Source organism: Schistocerca gregaria, chromosome 5, assembly GCF_023897955.1.
Source record: "Schistocerca gregaria isolate iqSchGreg1 chromosome 5, iqSchGreg1.2, whole genome shotgun sequence".
NCBI classification, from domain to species: domain Eukaryota; kingdom Metazoa; phylum Arthropoda; class Insecta; order Orthoptera; family Acrididae; genus Schistocerca; species Schistocerca gregaria.
The window spans coordinates 120,774,877-120,800,703 of record NC_064924.1 but is presented as its reverse complement, the minus strand read 5'-3'; the positions used below and the strand labels follow the sequence as shown (position 1 = coordinate 120,800,703).

Below are 25,827 nucleotides of genomic sequence, written 5' to 3'. Positions count from 1 at the left end.
CCCGTGCTAATCCATGCATCAAATGGGCATCTGCCAACTCCGCATTTGTAAACACTGCACTGTCTGCAAAGCACGTTCGTGATAAACACTAACCTGTTCATGATACGTACTGATGTGCTTGACGCTAGTGCTGTAGAGCAATGAGTCGCAGGTCAACACAAGCACCGGAGTCAACATTACCTTTCTTCAATTGGGCCAACTGGCGGTGAATCGAGGAAGCACAGTACACACTGACAAAACTAAAATAAGATCTAACATGGAAATGAAGCGTTTCCGGGCACATGTCCACATAACATCTTTTCTTTATTTGTGTGTGAGGAATGTTTCTTAAAAGTTTGGCCGTACCTTGCTTGTGTTGACATGCGACACATTGCTTTTATTTAGCTGGCTGTATTGGCGCTCGCTGTATTGCAGTAGTTCGAATAACGAAGATCTTTGTGAGGTAAGTAGGCCGTGCGGGATTAGCTGAGTGGTCTCAGGCGCTGCAGTCGTGGACTCTCTCCTCTGCGGATGGTCCCGGCGGAGGTTTGAGTCGTCCCTCGGGCATGGGTGTTTGTGTTTATCCATAGCATAATTTATGTTAAGTAGTGTGTAAGCTTAGGGACTAATGACCTTCGCAGTTAAGTCCCATAAGATATCACACACATTTGAACATTTTTTGCGAGGTAAGTGATTCATGGAAGGTCTCAGATTGGGCAACTTGGACCGACAAGGCGGCCATGTCGTAACTGAGTTCCCTTATCAAATTATTGCCATTCTTTTGTAGGGATTATTGAAAATCAGACTGTGTTGCTCTAAAAACATTATGTGTCAGTTTAGTGATGATCAGAATAAGTAAAGAGAGAAATGTCTGAGTACATTCAGTTCTGCTCAGCTGTTTGAAAATCAAATAACATAAGAGGTTTATCAGCAGAGTAATTTATAATTTTCCAAAGGGGACGTTTCACAGCTAGCACGACACTCGTCTCCTTGCGCACTGGGCCAGCAGCAAACTCGTCACGAATGTCTCGCAGTGCCCACAGGTGCAACCAAGAAATAATGACCCCCTTCTAAGTTATCCACGTGACCCAAAATTTTATTGAGAATGTGCCTTTGCTCTGGTAATAGCACGGTCTCAGACTGGGCAACTTGGACCGACAAGGCTGCCATGTCGTAACTGAGTTCCCTTATCAAATCAGTGGACAACTCACCCACTCTTTGAAGGGTGGGTATACCAGTCTGTGCTGTCCCTTGGTACTGATTCGCGATTTCTTCCGATAATGTTGTTTTATATTTAATCCAAAGTGCCATACGGTTCGAGTGCGTATCTCGATCAGCGTCGACTACTCCCACATTCCATACACATGGATAAGTTACTCTCGCGGTTTAGAAGAAGCTGCCGACTCCGAAGGTTGCCTGTTAAATTCTTGAAATGTAAGAGAAAGAAAAGTTATGTAGGATCTTCTCGAACTGAAACACTGTCTTTCGCATTTGGTCATTCGATGATTGTCTGCCAGTGAAATGAGTCCGTTTTAGCAGGAAAATTTTCTCTACGGTTTTGACCGTGTTATTGAAGCAGGTTTTACAGCAACCATTGACCACCAAATGTTCGAAGTCCTATACAAGTTTGTAGTACATAATAGTTCATCACAGAATCCTTTGACCAAAATTAAATTAGCACAATTACCTTTGAAATGCAACAGACTGTATTATGGCCGTTACTAAAAGCCATATTAACATTACATGTCGCTGGTGAATCTCAAAAATCACAATATGGCGGCTAACAGCGACTGTTTCATTGTACACCCTTCAGACACGTCCTCTAATTGACACACACAATTAGCCAAAGCATATCGCACCGCCGCTTGCCCCCTCACTTCAGTTCCTCACAAGATCCACATGTCCCGCTCATACGGCCAGTTTTTCTGAGCCTGTGGTTACTGTATTCCAGTGTTGGAAACAATCGAAATCACAAAAGAAAGTATGATTTATTGAAGTCCAAAGAGAGTTCAACGTTTAAAAATCCCGATAATATCACAGTCTTCGCCCATCTATTGAAATCCAAAGAGAAAACAACGTTTACGAACCCTGTTAATATTACAATCGAATAAACATTATACGGTCTGTGAAATATTGTCATGAGCATGCTTTACATTGCTAGGAGTTACGATTTTATCCTAAAGTAATATTTATTTCATAGATTTATGTACGTACTTACTTCATTTGTTAAAACAAATCAAAATGGGCGCTACGTCAACGCTAATTTCCACATTCGAAACCGTGTTATCACACTATTCCGTTTCAAGGCAACAGCTCATTGAAGATTCATCACAACCTCAACATCGCCATATTGGCAGTAATCGCCATAACGAGCTACTAATACAATATATGAAATGCTTATTATCGTGTGTTCCTCTTGGCGAGGCAGTTCGAAACGTCACGTTATGAAGGTGAATTAAGTACGAATATGCTTCTCGTCCTATTAGACAATTTGTTTCTTCGTGTTCGTAAAGGATTCTCAGAGTTTGTTATTTAAAACTGAAATAATCGCTATACCGCTTTTCGCAAATACCTAGTTTTTTTATTGCAATTCCATTGATTCCATAGACAACCCGGAATAAAAAAAGCAAATATTAGCGCGAAGCAATGTTGCAAGACAAAAACACATTTTATTGTATTTCATTGCTTTTGTAAATAGTTCACCCCTCGTAGTTACTTCACGTCGAAGTAGACACTTTCTTCACTGGACATTGCAAAAACATTACTCTTGTAAGTAGAATTCTGGTAAATAACGAGTTGCACATTGGGAACTTTCTTCATTAGGCGTTAAACAGTGTCCTCTTTGCATTGGGACAACGTGGAACTCAGAGTGTTGCAAATCGATTGGATTTTGCGAAGGTTAGATTTCTTTGTACTTCAAACAACTCGGTTTCCCAATGAACAGCACCTTGAAAACTCATTTGTTCTTTCGTAGTCCAAACATAGTGTTTCGAAGTTTTCAACAATTACTGTGTTTACTTCGAAGTGTGTAATAAGAACCCCTTACGAAGTCAGCAAAGCAACGGGCGTAAACGTTCCTGCTGTTCAAATTATTTACTGACTTTAAGGTTCCATATGTCAATCGGTAGAAACGGAGCCCTTGTAGAATCATTTGGTTGTCTGTCTCCGTATGTCTGTCACACTGTGCAAGTGTGTAGACCGCTTTTAATCAAGAACGGATAGGTGAATGCAATCAAAATATACAGCCATGTATGTCATGTATTTTGAGACTAGCAACTCACAGATCAAAACCTATGAGGTGCTTCCTGGTAGCGTAGGATCATGAAATGTGTCGAGAAGCAATGTTTTGCAATACAAAAAAGGAAAAAATGTCAAAACTGTTAATCTGTAATCATATAACACGAAAGTCTGGATATTCCCGGGAACCACATCCTTGTCAGTATAGATATAAATAACAGTCAAAGATCGATGACATTCTCGATTTCTGGGGTGGACAAACTATCTGTGTGCATAACAGACTTCATACAGAACCCTCAGAGTGTGAGTTCTACTCGCACTTCGCCATTTTTTTATGCATAAGGCCCGGCTTTCATGCAATGCCTTTAATAGGTTTTTTGCTTCTACCACTAAGTTGAGGACGTCACATTCAAATTCAAATATTCGTGCCCAAAATTGTTGTATTCTTTTTGAAAGAAATTTAGTTAACTGCAAAAGAAAGAATGCATGCAAGTGATGCTTCTTTAGGTGAAAAATTGCAGCAACTGCAGTTTGAGGAATAATGTACTGAAAACGAAAATTAGAACTGAGACTAACTCCAGTGACTCATATGTTTTGATGAAAACTGATGGGGTTTATAATTATTTTATAAATTTTTATCTATATAAATGGACAACTTTTCAAACGATTATAATTTGATTTCAAGTGACAAAATTAAGCCAAAATCAATTAAACTTAAATTAAACAAAGAACAGTTAAATGGGATTGAAATATTTTTGACTGATGTTCAAAAAAGAAAGAAGGACAAAAGACAGGTGGATATTTGCTTGTTTCTTTAAATATTCCTGTTGTGAAAAAGATCATTGAATATCTAACAAAAAAGGAAGAAGTAGCTGGATTAACAAAACATGAAGGTGGTTTTCTCCTTCACTTTTAGTACCTTTGCCATATCTTGCAATAACTGGTTCAATAGCTGGTGGATCAGCAGCAATCTCAAATGCAGTTATAAATAAAAAGAAAGCAGATAAAGAATTGGAAGAACAGAAAAGACATACTTTGGTAATGGAAAATAAAGAAGGCACTGGACTCAAAAAAGCAAAAACAGCATAATAATCCTTTATCTAATCTCGACATAGAAAATTTAGTTAAACTAAATTAAAAATCAGTCACTTACATGGAATTTTTTGACTTATGTATTACCTTATGCTCCCAACAATAATAAATGTCGGATATTTAATTGAGATACATCTGATCATATTGGTACTCACTGGATTTGTTATAAGAATAATGATAAAAAATTTGTTTTTCATTCATTTGGAGCAAATGTCAGTTCAAATGAGCTTTGTTATAATGGACAATGAATTTAAAATTTTGATGAAATAATGTGTGGTCATTTGTGCTTGCTTGTTTCAAAACTATTGTGTGATAATTATAATTTGAATTATATTCTGAATCTAATAAATGAACAGTTTTGTAAATAAACTACTGCCTAAAGGTGAATTAAATAATTAGAAATGAAATAATGGAGATCTAGTAAAGATCTAAAGCAAAACTGGTCCAAAAATAGAAAGTTTAATTAACTACTTTCATACAGAATTTTGCATCATTTTTAAAGCAACTAAAACTTATATTGATTGTAAAGGTAGAAGAATCGTAGATATAAAACATCGGGTAAATGGTTATGAATTAGTTGCTAAACAATACATAGAAAAAGAATACATTACAAAACCTGAATACATAAGTATTTTAACACAGTTCAATCACTATGTCACTGCTGCACAGTTTAATGAAAGAATTAATCAGATTCATCAAGATAACATTAACACTATAACAAATTTGTTTACAAAAGAGGTAAAGCTTTTACAGATTATTTTTCAAAGGCAGATTTAACACCATATCTAAGTCAAATAAGTGATCTTCAGAAAAGAATTGTGACAGACTGAAACTGAATTTGATTTTGATACTGGTAGAAAAATATTGAAATACACATTTGGGTGTGATGTAAAATCAAATTTGTTTATTCCTTGATGTCCTCTAGCTAATCCTTCTTCTAATTTAGTTCTTGGACCACAAAATCGATAACCACGAAGATGCATCATGAATGGTAATATGTTAGTGTGTTTAGTAATCCTTTTTCATATTTTTTATTTTTCCAAAATGTACTTTATTTGGAGTCAATGTAAATCATGGTGTGTCACTTACTGATTTTAATAGAGATAAAAAAATTCAGTGATGATGAACTTCAATGTTTATATCTAACACAATTCAATAATGTATCACATAAAATTAAGAAGAAAGATAAAAATTTATATCTCTAAATGAATCTGTTAAAATTGTACCTGTTTCAGGTGAATTAATCAAGTATTGTGAATTACTTTTAGAATATAATGAAGATGTCAGAATAGAAGCATAATAAATTATATTATTAAATGTTTTATCTATATAAATGGACAATCACAATCACATCTATTATTTAAAGTGTAAAAAAATTACTGTAACACATAATCCTCACAGAGTAACAACGAAAAATGACAGACAAATAATTTAAACTTATTGTTCAGTTTGTAAAGCTAAAAAGAGTAACCTCATTTTAAAAAACATTGTAGGTGAACGTAGTTCTAACACTGCTTCAGCGGTCATCGAGAAGTGTAAAAAATATTGGTGTACAAACTATTAATGAATTCACAATGAGATTTTCACTCTACTGCGGAGTGCGCGCTGACATGAAAGTTCCTGGCAGATTAAAGCTGTGTGCCTGACCGAGACTCGAAATCGGGACCTTGCCTTTCGCAGGCAAGTGCTCTACCAACTGAGCTACCCAAGCACGACTCATGGGGCGTGAGTTTCCCGTCCTCACAGCTTTACTTCTGCCAATATCTCGTCTCCCTCCTTCGAAACTTTACAGAAGCTCTCCTGCGAACCTTGCACAATTAGCACTCCTGAAAGAAAGGATATTGCAGAGACCTGGCTTAGCCACAGCCTGGGGGGTGTTTCCAGAAGGATATTTTCACTCTGCAGCGGAGTGTGCGGTGATATGAAATTTATGTTAATGAATTATATAAACTAGTGAGAAAAAGTGGTAGTATGGACCAAAACAAGGAACACAGAAAAAATATCCAATAAACATGAGCTCTAAAACGCTTATCTTAAGATGTATGAGCACTTGTTCATCTTAGGTACTGTGAAACACATATCATCTAATGAACATGTGTAGTACCAGCACAGGTGTTTCACTGTTGGATGCATCGGAATGGTTTTGCTTATAATTTTCGAATCGTTCATTTCCGATACAAGGGCCTTTACCTTAAATTGATAAACTTATACTTCTCCATCATCCTAGAAAGTTTATAATATCATTACGGAATCACCCTTTATGTATAACTAAGCTACTAAGTCTCCTCCACAACCTGTAGTAGTGTGTAACATGAATTGGGAAGCACCCTGTTGATCAAATGTCACTTTAAGCACACAGCGTATTCATAGTTCTAAAAATTTAAATTCGGAGGCCACTATTTTGTTGTGTTGAATTAAAAATTGTCTACCACCGTTCTTATGCTTGCATTTAAATCCTACACTGATGATCGAGAACATTACTACCAATTAAGTAATCACTGGTATGTCCGCATTTGGCACGGGCTACAGCGGCGCTGGCATCACATCTGCACACATGAGTCATGTAAGTCCCGCAAATTCAGATGATGGGGAGGATGAGATCTGACGCTACGTGCAATCACATCCCCAATGTGTTTGACTGTGTTCAGATCTAACGATCTGGGGGCCATTGTGTCGTCGAACCACTCCATCACCCTCTTTGCCTTACGACATGCAGCATTATCTTGTTGAAAAATGCCACTGCCATTGGGAAACATGATCGCTATGAATGGGTGTGCGTAGAAACCAGTGTATGATACACCTTGGCTGTCACTGTGCCTTGCACGAACTCCACTGGACCCATGAATTTCCACGTGAATGTACCCAGAGCATAATAGAACTACCGATAGCTTACCTCCGTCCCACAGTACAAGTGTCAAGGGACTGTTCCACAGAGAGACGACGGATTCGCGGCATCCCATCGACATGATGAAGAAGGTATTCGGCTTCATCAGACCATGCAACATTCTGCCACTGCGCCAACATCCATTGCCGATGGTCAGATGCCAATTTCAGTCGCAGTTGGCGATGTCATGGTGTTAACATTGGCACATGCCTGGGTCGTCGGCTACGTAGGCTAATCGTTAGGAATGTTCGGTGCACTGTGTGTTCAGACACACTTGTATTCTGTCCAGCATTAAAGTCTGATGTCAGTTCCACCACAGGTCGCCGCTCGTCCTGTTTTACCAGTCTGTCCAGGCTACGACGTCCGACATCTGTAATGAGCGGTGACTGCCCAAGCCCATGACGTCTGGTCGTGTTTTCACCTTGGTTTCACCATGTGTTGGCACGCTCAACACAGCAGTGCTCGAACACTCAACAAGTGGTGCAGTTTCCGAAATGATCGTGCCAAATCTCCAGTTCATCAAAATCTGCCCTCTGTCAAACTCAGATAGATTGCTTATTGCCCGCTGATACTACATGTACGGTGCACTTTTATAACTAGCAGTCATTCCTCACAAGGTTATGCTTCTATTACGTGGACGGGTTTATATCGATAGTAGATCGCTGATCATAATGTCCTTGCTCATCAGTGTGTATCGTTTAATATGTGTCCCACCGACCTAGCAGATCCTGTAAAATTTATTTTTTCAGTTAACGTTGATGCTGGGCATTCGCCATTGTGGTAGAATTCATGTGTTGTGCACAAGACGAGTACTTTATCAAAGTCGTTTAGTTTGGTTGAAGAACTGTCTAGTTTAATATATTTTTCTGGGAGAATCATATTTTTTGGATTTTCCCTTTCGGCAGACGCTGTGTGTAGTTCTTAAACCAACGCCACAAAATGCAACACAAAGCAATGTTTTTTCTTTCAATGGTCGTTTTTTTCGGTGACATATCACTGCGTTTCCTGATGCCATCGCTATTGAGTATTGCTGCCTTTCGCAATCTTTCGTAACGAAAGTGTATGTAGATGCTAACGATCCACCAACACTGTCTGCATGATGCTTTAAGTATTTACAAACATTGTGGATTAGGGATTCGCTCTGCAGCTGAAGCTTGGTCGCCGTTTTCAGCCACATTCTTCCTGATGGCAAAGTGCGTTCTGTTGGAGTTGTTCGTAAACCCGACCCCCACTGTGCAGGGGAAATCTCCCTTTTCTCCAGCCTTTTCATTCTCAAATTGCGCAAACACTTCTTCTCACTAAATAAATTGCACAAATCATACCACAAAATAGACTTCTTTAATTCGGGTCAAACTATTGGAACTACACTGAAGAGCCAAATAAAGTGGTACACCTGCCTAACGTCGCGTAGGGCCCCCGCGAGGGCGCAGAAGTCTGCAACGAGACGTGCCATTGACTCGACTAATGTCTTAAACAGTGCTGGAGGAAACTGACACCATGAATCCTGCAAGGCTGTTCATGACTCCCTAAGAGTACGAGTGGGTTGAGATCTCTTCTCAATAGCACGTTGCAAGGCACCCCCCATATGCTCAGTAATGGTCATCTCGGGATAGTTTGGTGGACAGCGGAAGTGTTTAAACTCAGAAGCATGTTCCTGGAGCTACGCATAGCAGTTCTGGACGTGTGAGGTGTCGCACTGTCTCTGTGCTATACCTGCCATCCACGACGAAATAGGTGACTTCGTAGCGGGTCTGCCGTCACTATGTCAACACACCGCCGACGGCGTAATGCTCTGCGGCAAGCCTGGGAGAGTCATGTTCACCGCCAATGTGCATGGATGTTACGAGGAATTTAACGGCACTGTGAATTTTACCAACTGTGTGCTTTTTACCCACTGGATTTTTATCAACGTACACTGAAGAGCCTAAGAAAATGGTACACGTGCCAGAAGTGCCGCAACACGACGTGGCAGGGTATTGACTAATGTCTGAAGTAGTGCTGGAGGGAACTGACACTACGATTCCTACAGGCCTGTCGATAAATCCGGAAGAGTGGGAGGGGGTGGAAATCTCTGAGCAGCAAGTTGCAAGGCATCTCGCATATGCTGAATAATGTTCCTGTCTGCGGAGTTTGGTGGCTAGCGGAAGGAGACTACTCCTGGAGTCACTCTGCAGCAATTCTGGAAGCGTGCACTGTCGCACAGTCCTGCTGGAATCGGCCAAGTCCGTCGGATGCACAATGTACATGATTGTATAGGTGTGATCACACAAGATGCTTACGTACGTGTCACCTGTCAGTCTCATATCTGGACGTATCAGGCGTCCCATACCACGCCAACTGCACACGACGAACACCATTACAGAGCCTCCACCAGCTTGACAGTCCACTGCTGACATGAAGGGTCCATGGAATCATGAGGTTATCTCTATACCCGTACACGTCCATCCGCTCGATACAATTTGAAGCGAGACTCGTCCGACCAAGCAACATGTTTCCAGTCATCAACAGTCCAGTATTGGTGTTGACAGGCCCACGCGAGGCGTAAAGCTTTATGCCGTGTAGTCATCAAGGGCACATGAATGGGACTTCGCCTCCGAAAGTCCATATCGATGATATTTCGCTGAATGGTTCGCACTCTGACAGATGTTGATGGCCCAGCATTGAAATTTTCAGCAATTTGCGGAATGGTTGCACTTCTGTCACGCTGAACGATTCTGTTCAGTCGTTGTTCCCGTTCTTGCAATATCTTTATCCGGCCGCAGCGATGTCGGAGATGTGCTGTTTTACCGGATTCCTGATATTCACGGCACACTCGTAAATCGTGCGGGAAAATCCCCATTTCATCGCTACCTCGAAGATACTGTGTCACATCGCTCTTGCACCGACTGTTCAAACTCACTTAAATCATGATAACCTGCCATTGTAGCAGCAGTAACCGATCTAACAACTGCGTTAGACACTTGTTGACCTATATGTGTGCCAACCACAGCGCCTTACTCTGCCTGTTTACATATTTCTGTATATGAATACGCATGACTACACCAGTTTCTTTGAAGCTACAGCGTAATAACGCAATAAAGGATAGAAAACGAGAGCTACGAGAAAATCTCCACACCGTCTCGCTACTGACGCACTACTGCCACTGGAAATAGGCAACTGTGGGCACTCAGCTTTGGCATTTTCGAGTGTTAGAGAGAGAGAGCGCTACGGCAGAACTATAGGTGCTTCATAGCTCTGGTATCACCCTTCCATAAAGAAAAGAACCAAAAACGGAACAGGTGGATGAACAGAAATCCAAGTACGATGAAATGGCAGAGGGGTTAAGTCTGTGAGGGTATGTTACCAGCATGGAGCCCATCATGAAATCCGCCATCTTGGATGCAGCTAGTAATTTTCATTGTAAAGGGGGGGGGGGGCTAAGGTGACATGTGAAACGTATGGAGAATTACACGAGAAAAACAACGGTACCTTCCATCCGAGCATTGCTTTAGTCGTTCTCGATTTGTGACTAATATTATTTCGTTCAGAGTATGCGAAAGCCGGTGGCTGCATTTATTTATTTTATTCATTTTTTTCCAAGGCTGCATTCGGAGAACTAGGGTCCGTTATCTGTTAAATTCTGTGCGGCAGTAGCGCTGCACTTCGTCTGCATTGCGCAGCGAAATTCCACCACGCAGCTGAGGTCGCGGCCACCGTTTCCCGTGTAGCACCAATTGGAAGTGGGGGTGCGTGGACAGCTTTGGCCCTTTTTCATGTAAGATACAACTGTGATTACTCCTTGAAATAATAATTCACGAAATTTAGAAACGCAAAATTATAAGACTTTAGGGAATGAATTACACGTACGTGTAAACACTTTTATTGTTCCGAGATGACTGGTTTCAAGAATCGTATGCTGCCACCATCTGGTCTAAACGGAAAACATATAGATAATAAGGGGGAAGGGAGACTACAATTAGTCCCATCGATTATATAAAATACAAAATTCGACATAATGTGTTGCACGTGCAGTAAAATTGACATGTTACGTTAGATGTACTCAAAGCATGTGAGACACTAAACACATACATGTCCTGATAACAATCCAGTTGATAAAATGCACACAGCTGATGAAAATACACACATTCGATAAAATGCACACAGGTGACAAATTCTCGTACGGTCAATGAGTATCGGCAGTGAACTTGACTCTCCCAAGCTTGATGCACAGCGCTGTGCTGACGGTGGAGTATGAAAACGCACAACTTTGGAGAAGTAAAAAGAGGTACCCAGATCAACTTCTTAATGACCAGTTAAAGACAACGGACCAGAATTTTCTTAACGTTTTGGTGATGTATTATAAGTTTATTTGAGGCTGTGGAGGAGATTGTAGTTTACTATATTGGTTGTATGTATGCACACACATGTAAGTGCTTATAGTGAAACAGCCTGTAGGTAACATGTCATTACCCCCAAACCTTACTGGTAACCTATCACACATACAATTGTCATATTGTATGACGAATGTACACTTGGCTTCCAACACTTAACGGGTATCTCATGTGGCAGACATTTAGTATTTCATCGTCTAACGCATTAATTTGAAGCTTGCTCATCATACATCACTGCATATATAACAGATTCTAAGAGAGCTATCCACGAAGTACATTACGTTTTGGAATTAAAAATAAATAAAGTATTGGAAATTTTTTTTATTGTATACAAATGAAAGCCACACTTAAGTACTACTTTTCTACATAGTTGACATTTAAATTAAAGCGCTTATCGTAGCGACAGACGAGCTTGGAAATTCCTTCGTCGTAAAATTCTGCCGCCTGCGCCTTCAACCACGTGGTTACCTCTTTTGGGACAGAAAAGGTGTGATTTTTGTGGATTTCCTGGGAACAGGCACTACAATAAACTCTCAAAGGTATTGCCAAACTCTACACAACCTCAGAAGAGCAGTACAAAACAAGCGCAGGGGAAAGGTGGGCTCAAAGAACTTGCTGATTCACGACAACCGCCGGGCCCACACGGCAAATGCCACTCGTGAAGCTCTCGATTTTTTTAAGTGGGAGTTGTTTCCTCATCCGCCGTACAATCCCGACCTGGCACCGGGAGACTTCCACTTATTCCCAGCAATGAAGAAGTGGTTGGCTAAGCAGCGTTTTGATGACGACGCACAGCTTCAAGAAGAGGTAACCACGTGGTTGAAGGCGCAGGCGGCCGAATTTTACGACGAAGGAATTTCCAAGCTCGTCCACCGCTACGATAAGTGTCTTGATTTAAATGACAACTATGTAGAAAAGTAGTATTTAAGTGTGGCTTCCAACTGTATATAATAAAAAAATTCCAATACTTTATTTATTTTTCATTCGAAAACGTAATGTACTTTGTGGATAGCCCTTGTATCTCATCCCTTAGCCAAAATACCAAATATCGACCTCTGATTCAGCACAGTTACTAGATTTTCGTCATTGCTGTTTTGTTAAATGCCCCCGTTTACAGTAATTCTTGACGCACAGTGTGTATTGCGGACATCATCTTCTTCGCACTGTATGACCCATTGACGTACGCACTATTACCAATTCACAGCTCTAATTTTATTGCACGAGTCTAAATTACTTTTTTTATAGTATATATCATTTCAGTTGACTCTGTTACAGACACCTCGCACACAGCGAGGCTTTGCACCTGAATCAGATGATGTTTGAAGTTAGTGCCGCCCCGAGTGATTTTTGTCTACGCTCCCCTCCCCCTCCCCCCCCCCCAGCCCCATTTCCATGGGTGATGTTCTTCGATGGACCCCTCCAAGTCTGGCCGACTTAGCATCAGCGCTCGCATCAGTCCGTTTTCTTTCTACGTCACGTAAGTTTGTAAATTAAAGGCAAGAGTTTTAAAAAATTTTGGTTATTATTGTTGTTTTCAAAGTGTCAATAAACACACAGTACGTAATTGTTATAGATTTTATATGGAGCATAAGCCAATGGTAATTTTATATCGATGCTCATATGACATTCCTAATTGTGATACCAGAAACTTTGAAATATCCACCGTTATTTGTCGAGTATTGATATTCATTGCTTGTAACCACAGGATGTGATCATTTAGCCTGTGCTACACAGACCACCTGTCGTCTGACCGCATGGTTTGAGGCACCCTGTCACGGATTGCGCGGTCCCCTCCCGTCGGAGGTTCGAGTCCTTCCTCGGGCATGTGTGCGTGTGTTCTTCTTAACATAAGTTAGTTCAAGTAGTGTGTAAGTCTAGGGACAGATGACCTCAGCAGTTTGGTCCGTTAGAAATTCACACACACACAGACACCCCCCATCCCCCCTACCCCCCCCCCCCCCCCTCACACACACACACAATAACGCGCGCGCAACGCAGCTGCGAAACAGGTGACTTCGTAGTGGATCAGCAGCCTCTTTGTCAACAACACAGCGGCGCCTTAGTGCTGTGGCACAAGCCTGGGAGAGTCATGTTCACCGCCAATGTGAATGGATGCTACGAGAATTTCATCCACTGTGTCCATTTATCAACTGTGTGCTTTTGATTAACTGAATTTTTCTCGATATATGTAGACGTGTAGAGTTGCCTGTCATGCTCTGATTTCATGCAATGTGGCGGTGAAGACCATACAGAGAGCGACAACAGAGAAACAGTCTTTCCGAACGATGAAGCTGGCACAGGAACTACACTGAAGAGCCAAACTGACTTTGGTGGCTAAAGTGGGGGTGACATATATTCTGCCGATTCTACTCTGTGTAGCACCACTGATATATGTGAAGCGAAACAGCGTCTGATATTTTGTTTCCCACTCGTCCAACCACTTCATGTTAGTGATCAACGCGTGCAGTTCTTGGGAGAAGTTAAAATTTGGTTACTGATCCTTTTTATTTAAAACACAATTAAAATCTCCACCAGAGACAATTTCTGCAGGGTTTTCTTGGAGTAGAAATAAAATGTCACTTTTAAAAAAGGCTGCCCTCTCTCGTCTCGCATTGTTGCCTGATGGTGCGTAAAGGTTTATAAAAGTGGTGTTAAAAATTTTTGCAGCTAATTCCCCTCCCCGACTCTAAAAGGCACACGTTTGTCATCTCGATCCCTTCTTTAGCAAGGATGGCTGTTCCATACGCGTTGTCTGGAGCCACATTCAACACCTCTTTGTACCCTGAAACATACAGTTCTTTGACATTAACTTCCTGCAGGAAGGCGATATCTGTATCTGACCGATACAGAAAGTCCTTCGGTGCAGCTTCCTTTGCTTGACTCTGAATTTTGTTTATGTTGAGGATGGTCACGTTATATATATGTTCCACTGTAAGACGCTACAAGACAGTAAATAGAGGACACGTTAGTGGTGCCGCGTACAATAACTTCTGGTTAGATATATATAAAGGTTTTTTATTTATTTTTGTGCCACTGAAGATTTTCCTTCATTCTTCTTTTTTTTTCCTTTCCTCTTAGAATTCAGTGTGACAATTAAGATTAGGCTCTGAAGACACATCGCTTCTTACTTGAATATCTGTGGCCACCGCGCTCTCATAATTTAAGATGGGGAGTCACGGACTTGTGCGTTATGTAACGCCACAGGGCACGTCGGAAGTTAGTGCAGTAGAAGGCGTGTTCCTCAGTTACCGACTAACAAGGCGGCTGTCCCGGACAAGTTGTTAGCATGCAAGTGACGTACGCTGTCGCGGCAGCTAGCCGGGCCCCCTACCAGGAGAGTATGGCCGAACAGGCGGGACCTCCCGATACGCGCACGGAAACGGGTAGCACCGCGGAGTTCACTAACGATGACAATCAGAATCTGGCCAGTAATGATGTCACTGAGGGCGCACCGCGCTTGCCCTCTGAGTCTGACAACCCTTCTAACGAGCGGCAAGCTTCATCGATAATACCTGAGGTAGACATGGTAAAGTACCAAGCTGTAGTTACACACGAAACGGCCAACATCCGAGAGGGAACTACAGTGGATGGACATTAAGAGGAAGAGGTGCAACAAATAACTGACAACCTCACAGATGACAGGACACTACAGACAAGTTCAGGAAACATCAAAGGAAAAGGGGGGCGCAGCAGCAACGGCCGACTCCTAAATTAACGGAGCTCAAAAATCTTCCGCCACGAAGGCGGGACAGTGAATTGCCCTCGACCGTCCATGGAGTCGTCACGGAGTTCACCAAAGGTTTCACCGACGATTTCACCGAAATCATCAATAAATAGAAAGAGACGAAGAGCACATCAAGCTGCAGAGAACTTGGCCCCTCCTTTAAGAGAGCGGCTGAGGAAGATACAGGAGACGGAAAAGAAAGACGAAGATACACAAAAGGAAGCGGTCGGCGAGTCTTCGGATCGGAACAAGAAACAAGAACGGTATAACACGCCACACGAATCATTTGAACCCTTGCATGACAATACGACATCAGATATGGATAATGAAACCCGACTTGGACAAGAACATGGACACGACATCACAGCGCCACGATTTAACTGGGCGGACGGAAAGGAGGATCAGACCGATGCAATGGGGGCAGAAGGGGCTATTGAGGAAGATTAGTTAGTGAACTCCGCGGTGCTACCCGTTTCCGTGCGCGTATCGGGAGGTGCCGCCTCCTCGGCCATATTCTGTTGATAGGGGGCCCGGCTAGCTGCCGCGACAGCGTACGTCACTTGCATGCTAACAACTTGTCCTGGGACAGCCGCCTCGTTAGTCGGTAACTGAAGAACACGCCTTCTACTACACTCAATTCTGACGTGCCCTGTGGCGTTACATAACGCACAAGTCCGTAGCTGCCCATCATAAATTATGAGAGCGCGATGGCCACAGATATTCAAGTAAGAAGGGATGTGTCTTCAGAGCTCAATCTTAATTTGTCTAACTCCATTCAAAACCGGAAACATGTATTGTTCCAACCAATTTTCTGCAATATTAGATATAACCCTACCATAGGGCTGAAGGGCAGCATTTATTGATCCGGCAGGGACCTCGAACGGCAGTTCGAAAACTCTCACTGTTCGACTGCCTAGCCCAGCATGGGAAACAAGAACGTCACTAACGGTTCCGTCTGCAAGATTAAATTTCATTTTGCGACCACATTTGTCAACTATCGAGGAGCACAAATCAGAGGAAATCAATTTCCAAAAACACAGAATTGGAAACAAAAGAAAGGCGAACGCCAATAATTTCGTCTCCTGTGATCTTAACTGTTTCTGAAATCCACGTTTTAATCTCACAATCCTTTGGTCTTTTGCAGGTCCAATCAAAAGTGAATCTAACTGTATCTCTTCTTTCACAGTCAATTTCGTTCATTTTGTCATTTTAAGTCACTGAAAGATGCAAAAGAAACAAAGCGCTCCACTGACCTTCGTTACAGCCACACAGCCGCTGTTTGCGCCAGCACTCCTGGCGCTGCTGCCACACGTCCGTCCAGCTCGGCGGCCGAGCAGCGAATGCGAACCAACTGAGCCACCCAAGCACGACTCACGCCCCGTCCTCACAGCTTTACTTCTGCCAGTACCTCGCCTAGTACCTACAAAATTAACAGAAGCCCTCCTGCGAACCGTGCAGAACTAGCAGTCGTGAAACAAAGGATATTACGGAGATATGGCTTAGCCACAGCCTGGGGGATGTTTCCAGAATGAGATATTCACTCTGCAGCGGAGTGTGCGCTGATATGAAACTTCCTGGCAGATTAAATCTGTGTGCGGGACCGAGACTCGAACTCGGGAGCTTTGCTTTTCGCGGGCAAGTGCTCTACCAAATTTTTTTTTTTTTTTTTTTTTTTTTTTTTTTTTTTTTTTTTTTGTTCATTAGGGCCTCCCTTCTCCCCTTCTAGCCCTTGCAATTACTCTCCTTCAAGCGCCTCCTTCGGCGACTTATGAAACTGAATTGCATCTTGAACACCATGTTAGAAAATTGTAATCCGAATAGATTACAGTGACAAAACTCTCACTAGTATACTGTTGACTGCATTAACAGAAAAGAAGATACCCTTCCATTAGAATTTAAACAAAAATGAGAGAGAAGCAAAAGTAAAATTAAGAGAGGAAATTAAACTTCTTCAGTGATGCGCGTTTTATGGATTAGAATAGTTTTTCCCTACTATTCTTGTGCTGTTGGATGACTCTTCTTAATTTTTGAGAAGCATGCTTTTTCGGGGTTCTGTTGAGACCTTCACGGCTACCGTAGCGGCCCCAGGGTACACGATGTCCCCACCGTAGTTCACCCGCAACAATAATCCTCAACTTTGGCAGTCTGTCTTGATTTGTCGATTTCATATTATTTAGTTATTAACCGATGCCTTGTTTCTGAAGCAAAATTTGCATCATATTCCCGAACTTCTTTTTATAGTCTTTGTTCCGGTATATTTTGAAGTATTAATCTTTCATATATTCTCGATATACTTGTAGACTGTCATTACCTTTGTTGTTGACAACATAATTGACAAAATTTCCGAATAGCCACAAGATGACATTATTTTTTTTATGGTGGAAAGGAAACTTCTTCTGTGAAGAGTATATCATGTAGTGTGATCTCTCCTCCATCGGTCCCTTTGAGAAAAGCGACTTGCAACACAATGTCATTCCAAATATTCTTGTATCCATTGCAGATGAAGCGATGTGTTAAGGAGTCCAAATTGTGACATTTTTGACACACATTGGTTGCATGTAGTCCTACTGAATACAATTTTTCATTGGTGATAATGATGTTGTTGACAACTCTGTGCCATGACGCTCGCACTTCCGTAGTCAGTGTTTTGTTATTTATATTAGTCCATATGTTTTCCCAGTTTTTGTTGGGATACTTCAGCTCCATGTTATTTTGGTTTTCGCGTGATTGTAATTGCTCTATTATATATTTACTCGTCCTCTTATTTTTGTCTGTTAAAATGCATGTCAAGTAGCTTAATTCTACATAAAAATCCTTAACATGCTTTAGGTTGTAATTTATGTTGTGAACATCTACTGGCGGCTGCATGCTTCCGGGTTTGAGAAGGTCAAATAGAGCGGCAGTTATGCTGTTCGGCTGCGTCTCTATAAGTTTTAGAGTTCTTTTAATGAAGAGGGCAGTGTTTTTCCTCCGAAGTTCCGTCAGCCCTAGGCCTCCGTTTTCGGGTCTTATGCCCAAAGCAGTGTGACGGTCCACCGTGTTTGCCCACGTTAGCTGCACATTGTCAAGACCCTATAAATTTAAAAATGAACTTTCTGTTTCATTTATCCTCGCACCAGTTACCCTGCTATAAAGCAATAACTTGCCCGTTAGCTGGGCACAGTCATCATCGCTCCTTACTAGAACTCCCACATCGTCAGCGTATGCATTTGTAGCCGTCCTCAGCCCAGCTATTGTTATGCCTTCTAAGTTTGTGTACAAAAGCTGTAAAAGAGGTTCCAGAGAAACCACATAAAACAACACGGACAGGGGACTTCCCTGAAGAACTCCACTAGATATCAATAGTATATTAGTATATTGTCCATTGATCGGGATTTTGGTTCGTATGCCTCTGACGATGTTCATTAAAACCGCTAAGATGCCATCATTGAAACCTATGTGTTTCAAGGTTCTGAACAGATATCCGTAGTTGACCTTGTCAAACGCTTTAGCAAAATCAATGAAGGCAATGCCACCATTCGCTGATAGTGATGAGAAAGTAGAAATAATGTCTCGATATTCACGTATAGTCTTAAAAATGGTACGTCGGGGGAGACACGTCTGGTAGCATCCAATGACTTTTTCTAAAATCGGTCCCATTCGTTCTTTAATTACATGTGCAACTACCTTACAATCTGAGTTCATTAGACTGATCGGCTTCATTTTAGTAATATCTTTCGTGTCTGTACTCCTTCCCTTTGGAAGTATTACCGTTACACTTTCCTTCAAAGCAGCAGGAATTTCCATTCCCCTCAAGACGTCATTTACTACTTCTGTGAATTGGGAACCTATTAGGTGCCAAAATGTCCTATAAAACTCCACTGGCAGGTCGCCTGGGCCGGGAGACTTCCTTGAAGGTGAAGATTTGAGTAGATCAAAAACCTCGTCATTCGTAATTTCTAACGTTAAACCTGTGTTCTCGTCCTCTGTAACATCTGCCTCTATTCCGGAGTTCTGGAAAAATCTTGTACTAAGTTGTTGTCATTAGCATTTCCAGAATATAATTGCTGAAAAAATGTATGTGCCTCATTTAAGATATCCCTTTGTTCTGTCAGGACTCTGTTATCTTCCGACCTGAGGCTGGCAATAAAATTTCTTCTTCTGTTTTTTGTGTGTTGTATCAAGTGGTAGATGGAAGTGTTTTCTGTCTCCACCGTCGTTCTAATGTGTGATTTGATATGTGATCCCTCCAAATGTACCCTCTTGATACTTATCCTTTTGGCTTTAACGTTTTTAATATTGATAAAGACGTCTTGAGACATTGGTTGGGCGTAAAGGTCTCTTAAGCAAGAGTAATAAAAGAACATTGTGTGTCTTGACCACATTGCCCTTTCTTTGGCGTAAGGTATCAGCGTTGCCCTTATCTTTTTCTTAGCGGCCATAGTCCACCATTCTGTAGTTGTTCTATATTCAGTACGCATCCTTAACACAGACTGCCAAGTTTCTTGCACCTTTAAAGCTAGAGCGTTTTCAGAGAGGGTGCTTATATTTAATTTCCGTAGTGGGCGACCCCAATATGTCTTTTGCCTGGTTAATTTGATGCTGCACCTCACTCCGAGGTGGTCAGAGAAGGCAGCTGGTATCACCTCGATACTACTGACTTTCGGAGTCGGCAGTTGATGCTGCTTCTACGACACGTGAGATGGGTGATGTCATTGGTTCGTCTCCTTGCGCCCCCCCCCCCCCCTTTTCCTTTGATGTTTCCTGAACTTGTCTGTAGTGCCCTGTCATCTATGTGTTGGTCAGTTATTTGCTGCATCATTTCCTCTTTATGTTCATCCACTGTAGTTCCCTCTGCGCCCCCCCTTTTCCTTTGATGTTTCCTGAACTTGTCTGTAGTGCCCTGTCATCTGTGTGTTGGTCAGTTATTTGCTGCATCATTTCCTCTTTATGTTCATCCACTGTAGTTCCTTCTGCGCCCCCCCCTTTTCCTTTGATGTTTCCTGAACTTGTCTGTAGTGCCCTGTCATCTGTGTGTTGGTCAGTTATTTGCTGCATCACTTCCTCTTTATGTTCATCCACTGTAGTTCCCTCTGCGCCCCCCCCTTTTCCTTTGATGTTTCCTGAACTTGTCTGTAGTGCCCTGTCATCTGTGTGTTGGTCAGTTATTTGCTGCATCACTTCCTCTTTATGTTCATCCACTGTAGTTCCCTCTGCGCCCCCCCTTTTCCTTTGATGTTTCCTGAACTTGTCTGTAGTGCCCTGTCATCTGTGTGATGGTCAGTTATTTGTTGCATCACTTCCTCTTTATGTTCATCCACTGTAGTTCCCTCTGCGCCCCCCCTTTTCCTTTGATGTTTCCTGAACTTGTCTGTAGTGTCCTGTCATCTGTGTGTTGGTCAGTTATTTGCTGCATCACTTCCTCTTTATGTTCATCCACTGTAGTTCCCTCTGCGCCCCCCCCTTTTCCTTTGATGTTTCCTGAACTTGTCTGTAGTGTCCTGTCATCTGTGTGTTGGTCAGTTATTTGCTGCATCACTTCCTCTTTATGTTCATCCACTGTAGTTCCCTCTGCGCCCCCCCTTTTCCTTTGATGTTTCCTGAACTTGTCTGTAGTGCCCTGTCATCTGTGTGTTGGTCAGTTATTTGCTGCATCACTTCCTCTTTATGTTCATCCACTGTAGTTCCCTCTGCGCCCCCCCCCCTTTTCCTTTGATGTTTCCTGAACTTGTCTGTAGTGCCCTGTCATCTGTGTGTTGGTCAGTTATTTGCTGCATCACTTCCTCTTTATGTTCATCCACTGTAGTTCCCTCTGCGCCCCCCCCTTTTCCTTTGATGTTTCCTGAACTTGTCTGTAGTGCCCTGTCATCTGTGTGTTGGTCAGTTATTTGCTGCATCACTTCCTCTTTATGTTCATCCACTGTAGTTCCCTCTGCGCCCCCCCCTTTTCCTTTGATGTTTCCTGAACTTGTCTGTAGTGCCCTGTCATCTGTGTGTTGGTCAGTTATTTGCTGCATCACTTCCTCTTTATGTTCATCCACTGTAGTTCTCTCTGCGCCTCCCCCCCTTTTCCTTTGATGTTTCCTGAACTTGTCTGTAGTGTCCTGTCATCTGTGTGTTGGTCAGTTATTTGTTGCAACACTTCCTCTTTATGTTCATCCACTGTAGTTCCCTCTGCGCCCCCCCTTTTCCTTTGATGTTTCCTGAACTTGTCTGTAGTGCCCTGTCATCTGTGTGTTGGTCAGTTATTTGCTGCATCACTTACTCTTTATGTTCATCCACTGTAGTTCCCTCTGCGCCCCCCCCCCCTTTTCCTTTGATGTTTCCTGAACTTGTCTGTAGTGTCCTGTCATCTGTGTGTTGGTCAGTTATTTGCTGCATCACTTCCTCTTTATGTTCATCCACTGTAGTTCCCTCTGCGCCCCCCCTTTTCCTTTGATGTTTGCTGAACTTGTCTGTAGTGCCCTGTCATCTGTGTGTTGGTCAGTTGTTTGCTGCATCACTTCCTCTTTATGTTCATCCACTGTAGTTCCCTCTGCGCCCCCCCTTTTCCTTTGATGTTTCCTGAACTTGTCTGTAGTGCCCTGTCATCTGTGTGTTAGTCAGTTATTTGCTGCATCACTTCCTCTTTATGTTCATCCACTGTAGTTCCCTCTGCGCCCCCCCTTTTCCTTTGATGTTTCCTGAACTTGTCTGTAGTGCCCTGTCATCTGTGTGTTGGTCAGTTATTTGCTGCATCACTTCCTCTTTATGTTCATCCACTGTAGTTCCCTCTGCGCCCCCCCTTTTCCTTTGATGTTTCCTGAACTTGTCTGTAGTGCCCTGTCATCTGTGTGTTGGTCAGTTATTTGCTGCATCACTTCCTCTTTATGTTCATCCACTGTAGTTCCCTGTGCGCCCCCCCTTTTCCTTTGATGTTTCCTGAACTTGTCTGTAGTGCCCTGTCATCTGTGTGTTGGTCAGTTATTTGTTGCATCACTTCCTCTTTATGTTCATCCACTGTAGTTCTCTCTGCGCCCCCCCCCCCTTTTCCTTTGATGTTTCCTGAACTTGTCTGTAGTGTCCTGTCATCTGTGTGTTGGTCAGTTATTTGTTGCATCACTTCCTCTTTATGTTCATCCACTGTAGTTCACTCTGCGCCCCCCCCCCTTTTCCTTTGATGTTTCCTGAACTTGTCTGTAGTGCCCTGTCATCTGTGTGTTGGTCAGTTATTTGCTGCATCACTTCCTCTTTATGTTCATCCACTGTAGTTCCCTCTGCGCCCCCCCCTTTTCCTTTGATGTTTCCTGAACTTGTATGTAGTGCCCTGTCATCTGTGTGTTGGTCAGTTATTTGTTGCATCACTTCCTCTTTATGTTCATCCACTGTAGTTCCCTCTGCGCCCCCCCTTTTCCTTTGATGTTTCCTGAACTTGTCTGTAGTGCCCTGTCATCTGTGTGTTGGTCAGTTATTTGCTGCATCACTTCCTCTTTATGTTCATCCACTGTAGTTCCCTCTGCGCCCCCCCCCTTTTCCTTTGATGTTTCCTGAACTTGTCTGTAGTGCCCTGTCATCTGTGTGTTGGTCAGTTATTTGTTGAATCACTTCCTCTTTATGTTCATCCACTGTAGTTCCCTCTGCGCCCCCCCCTTTTCCTTTGATGTTTCCTGAACTTGTCTGTAGTGTCCTGTCATCTGTGTGTTGGTCAGTTATTTGTTGCATCACTTCCTCTTTATGTTCATCCACTGTAGTTCCCTCTGCGCCCCCCCCCTTTTCCTTTGATGTTTCCTGAACTTGTCTGTAGTGCCCTGTCATCTGTGTGTTGGTCAGTTGTTTGCTGCATCACTTCCTCTTAATGTTCATCCACTGTAGTTCCCTCTGCGCCCCCCCCCCCTTTTCCTTTGATGTTTCCTGAACTTGTCTGTAGTGCCCTGTCATCTGTGTGTTGGTCAGTTATTTGCTGCATCACTTCCTCTTTATGTTCATCCACTGTAGTTCCCTCTGCGCCCCCCCCTTTTCCTTTGATGTTTCCTGAACTTGTCTGTAGTGCCCTGTCATCTGTGTGTTGGTCAGTTATTTGTTGCATCACTTCCTCTTTATGTTCATCCACTGTAGTTCTCTCTGCGCCCCCCCCCCCCTTTTCCTTTGATGTTTCCTGAACTTGTCTGTAGTGTCCTGTCATCTGTGTGTTGGTCAGTTATTTGTTGCATCACTTCCTCTTTATGTTCATCCACTGTAGTTCCCTCTGGGCCCCCCCCTTTTCCTTTGATGTTTCCTGAACTTGTCTGTAGTGCCCTGTCATCTGTGTGTTGGTCAGTTATTTGTTGCATCACTTCCTCTTTATGTTCATCCACTGTAGTTCCCTCTGCGCCCCCCCCCCTTTTCCTTTGATGTTTCCTGAACTTGACTGTAGTGCCCTGTCATCTGTGTGTTGGTCAGTTATTTGTTGCATCACTTCCTCTTTATGTTCATCCACTGTAGTTCCCTCTGCGCCCCCCCCCTTTTCCTTTGATGTTTCCTGAACTTGTCTGTAGTGTCCTGTCATCTGTGTGTTGGTCAGTTATTTGTTGCATCACTTCCTCTTTATGTTCATCCACTGTAGTTCCCTCTGCGCCCCCCCTTTTCCCTTGATGTTTCCTGAACTTGTCTGTAGTGCCCTGTCATCTGTGTGTTGGTCAGTTATTTGCTGCATCACTTCCTCTTTATGTTCATCCACTGTAGTTCCCTCTGCGCCCCCCCCCCCTTTTCCTTTGATGTTTCCTGAACTTATCTGTAGTGCCCTGTCATCTGTGTGTTGGTCAGTTATTTGTTGCATCACTTCCTCTTTATGTTCATCCACTGTAGTTCCCTCTGCGCCCCCCCCTTTTCCTTTGATGTTTCCTGAACTTGTCTGTAGTGCCCTGTCATCTGTGTGTTGGTCAGTTATTTGCTGCATCACTTCCTCTTTATGTTCATCCACTGTAGTTCCCTCTGCGCCCCCCCCCCTTTTCCTTTGATGTTTCCTGAAGTTGTCTGTAGTGCCCTGTCATCTGTGTGTTGGTCAGTTATTTGTTGCATCACTTCCTCTTTATGTTCATCCACTGTAGTTCCCTCTGCGCCCCCCCCCCCCCCCTTTTCCTTTGATGTTTCCTGAACTTGTCTGTAGTGCCCTGTCATCTGTGTGTTGGTCAGTTATTTGCTGCATCACTTCCTCTTTATGTTCATCCACTGTAGTTCCCTCTGCGCCCCCCCCCCTTTTCCTTTGATGTTTCCTGAACTTGTCTGTAGTGCCCTGTCATCTGTGTGTTGGTCAGTTATTTGCTGCATCACTTCCTCTTTATGTTCATCCACTGTAGTTCCCTCTGCGCCCCCCCTTTTCCTTTGATGTTTCCTGAACTTGTCTGTAGTGCCCTGGCATCTGTGTGTTGGTCAGTTATTTGCTGCATCACTTCCTCTTTATGTTCATCCACTGTAGTTCCCTCTGCGCCCCCCCCCCCCTTTTCCTTTGATGTTTCCTGAACTTGTCTGTAGTGTCCTGTCATCTGTGTGTTGGTCAGTTATTTGTTTCATCACTTCCTCTTTATGTTCATCCACTGTAGTTCCCTCTGCGCCCCCCCTTTTCCTTTGATGTTTCCTGAACTTGTCTGTAGTGCCCTGTCATCTGTGTGTTGGTCAGTTATTTGCTGCATCACTCCCTCTTTATGTTCATCCACTGTAGTTCCCTCTGCGCCCCCCCTTTTCCTTTGATGTTTCCTGAACTTGTCTGTAGTGTCCTGTCATCTGTGTGTTGGTCAGTTATTTGCTGCATCACTTCCTCTTTATGTTCATCCACTGTAGTTCCCTCTGCGCCCCCCCTTTTCCTTTGATGTTTCCTGAACTTGTCTGTAGTGTCCTGTCATCTGTGTGTTGGTCAGTTATTTGCTGCATCACTTCCTCTTTATGTTCATCCACTGTAGTTCCCTCTGCGCCCCCCCTTTTCCTTTGATGTTTCCTGAACTTGTCTGTAGTGCCCTGTCATCTGTGTGTTGGTCAGTTATTTGTTGCATCACTTCCTCTTTATGTTCATCCACTGTAGTTCCCTCTGCGCCCCCCCTTTTCCTTTGATGTTTCCTGAACTTGTCTGTAGTGCCCTGTCATCTGTGTGTTGGTCAGTTATTTGCTGCATCACTTCCTCTTTATGTTCATCCACTGTAGTTCCCTCTGCGCCCCCCCCCCACCCCTTTTCCTTTGATGTTTCCTGAACTTGTCTGTAGTGCCCTGTCGTCTGTGTGTTGGTCAGTTATTTGTTGAATCACTTCCTCTTTATGTTCATCCACTGTAGTTCCCTCTGCGCCCCCCCTTTTCCTTTGATGTTTCCTGAACTTGTCTGTAGTGTCCTGTCATCTGTGTGTTGGTCAGTTATTTGTTGCATCACTTCCTCTTTATGTTCATCCACTGTAGTTCCCTCTGCGCCCCCCCCCCCCCCTTTTCCTTTGATGTTTCCTGAACTTGTCTGTAGTGCCCTGTCATCTGTGTGTTGGTCAGTTATTTTCTGCATCACTTCCTCTTTATGTTCATCCACTGTAGTTCCCTCTGCGCCCCCCCCCTTTTCCTTTGATGTTTCC

The 25,827-nt window shown here is 42.9% G+C and overlaps 1 protein-coding gene across 3 annotated transcripts in view; it reads right to left on the bottom strand.

Moving 5' to 3' along the window:
- LOC126272144 (cytochrome P450 6k1-like) overlaps positions 1–25,827 on the bottom strand; it is a 225,778-nt gene that overhangs the window by 76,409 nt on the left and 123,542 nt on the right. The window contains exon 1 of one of the 3 annotated variants that reach the window (XM_049974760.1): positions 16,540–16,654. The exons of the other annotated variants lie outside the window; for them this stretch is intronic. The gene's annotated coding sequence lies outside the window, so the exon portion shown is untranslated. Of the gene's footprint in view, positions 1–16,539; positions 16,655–25,827 lie in introns of those variants that run through there. 3 annotated transcript variants of the gene reach the window in all.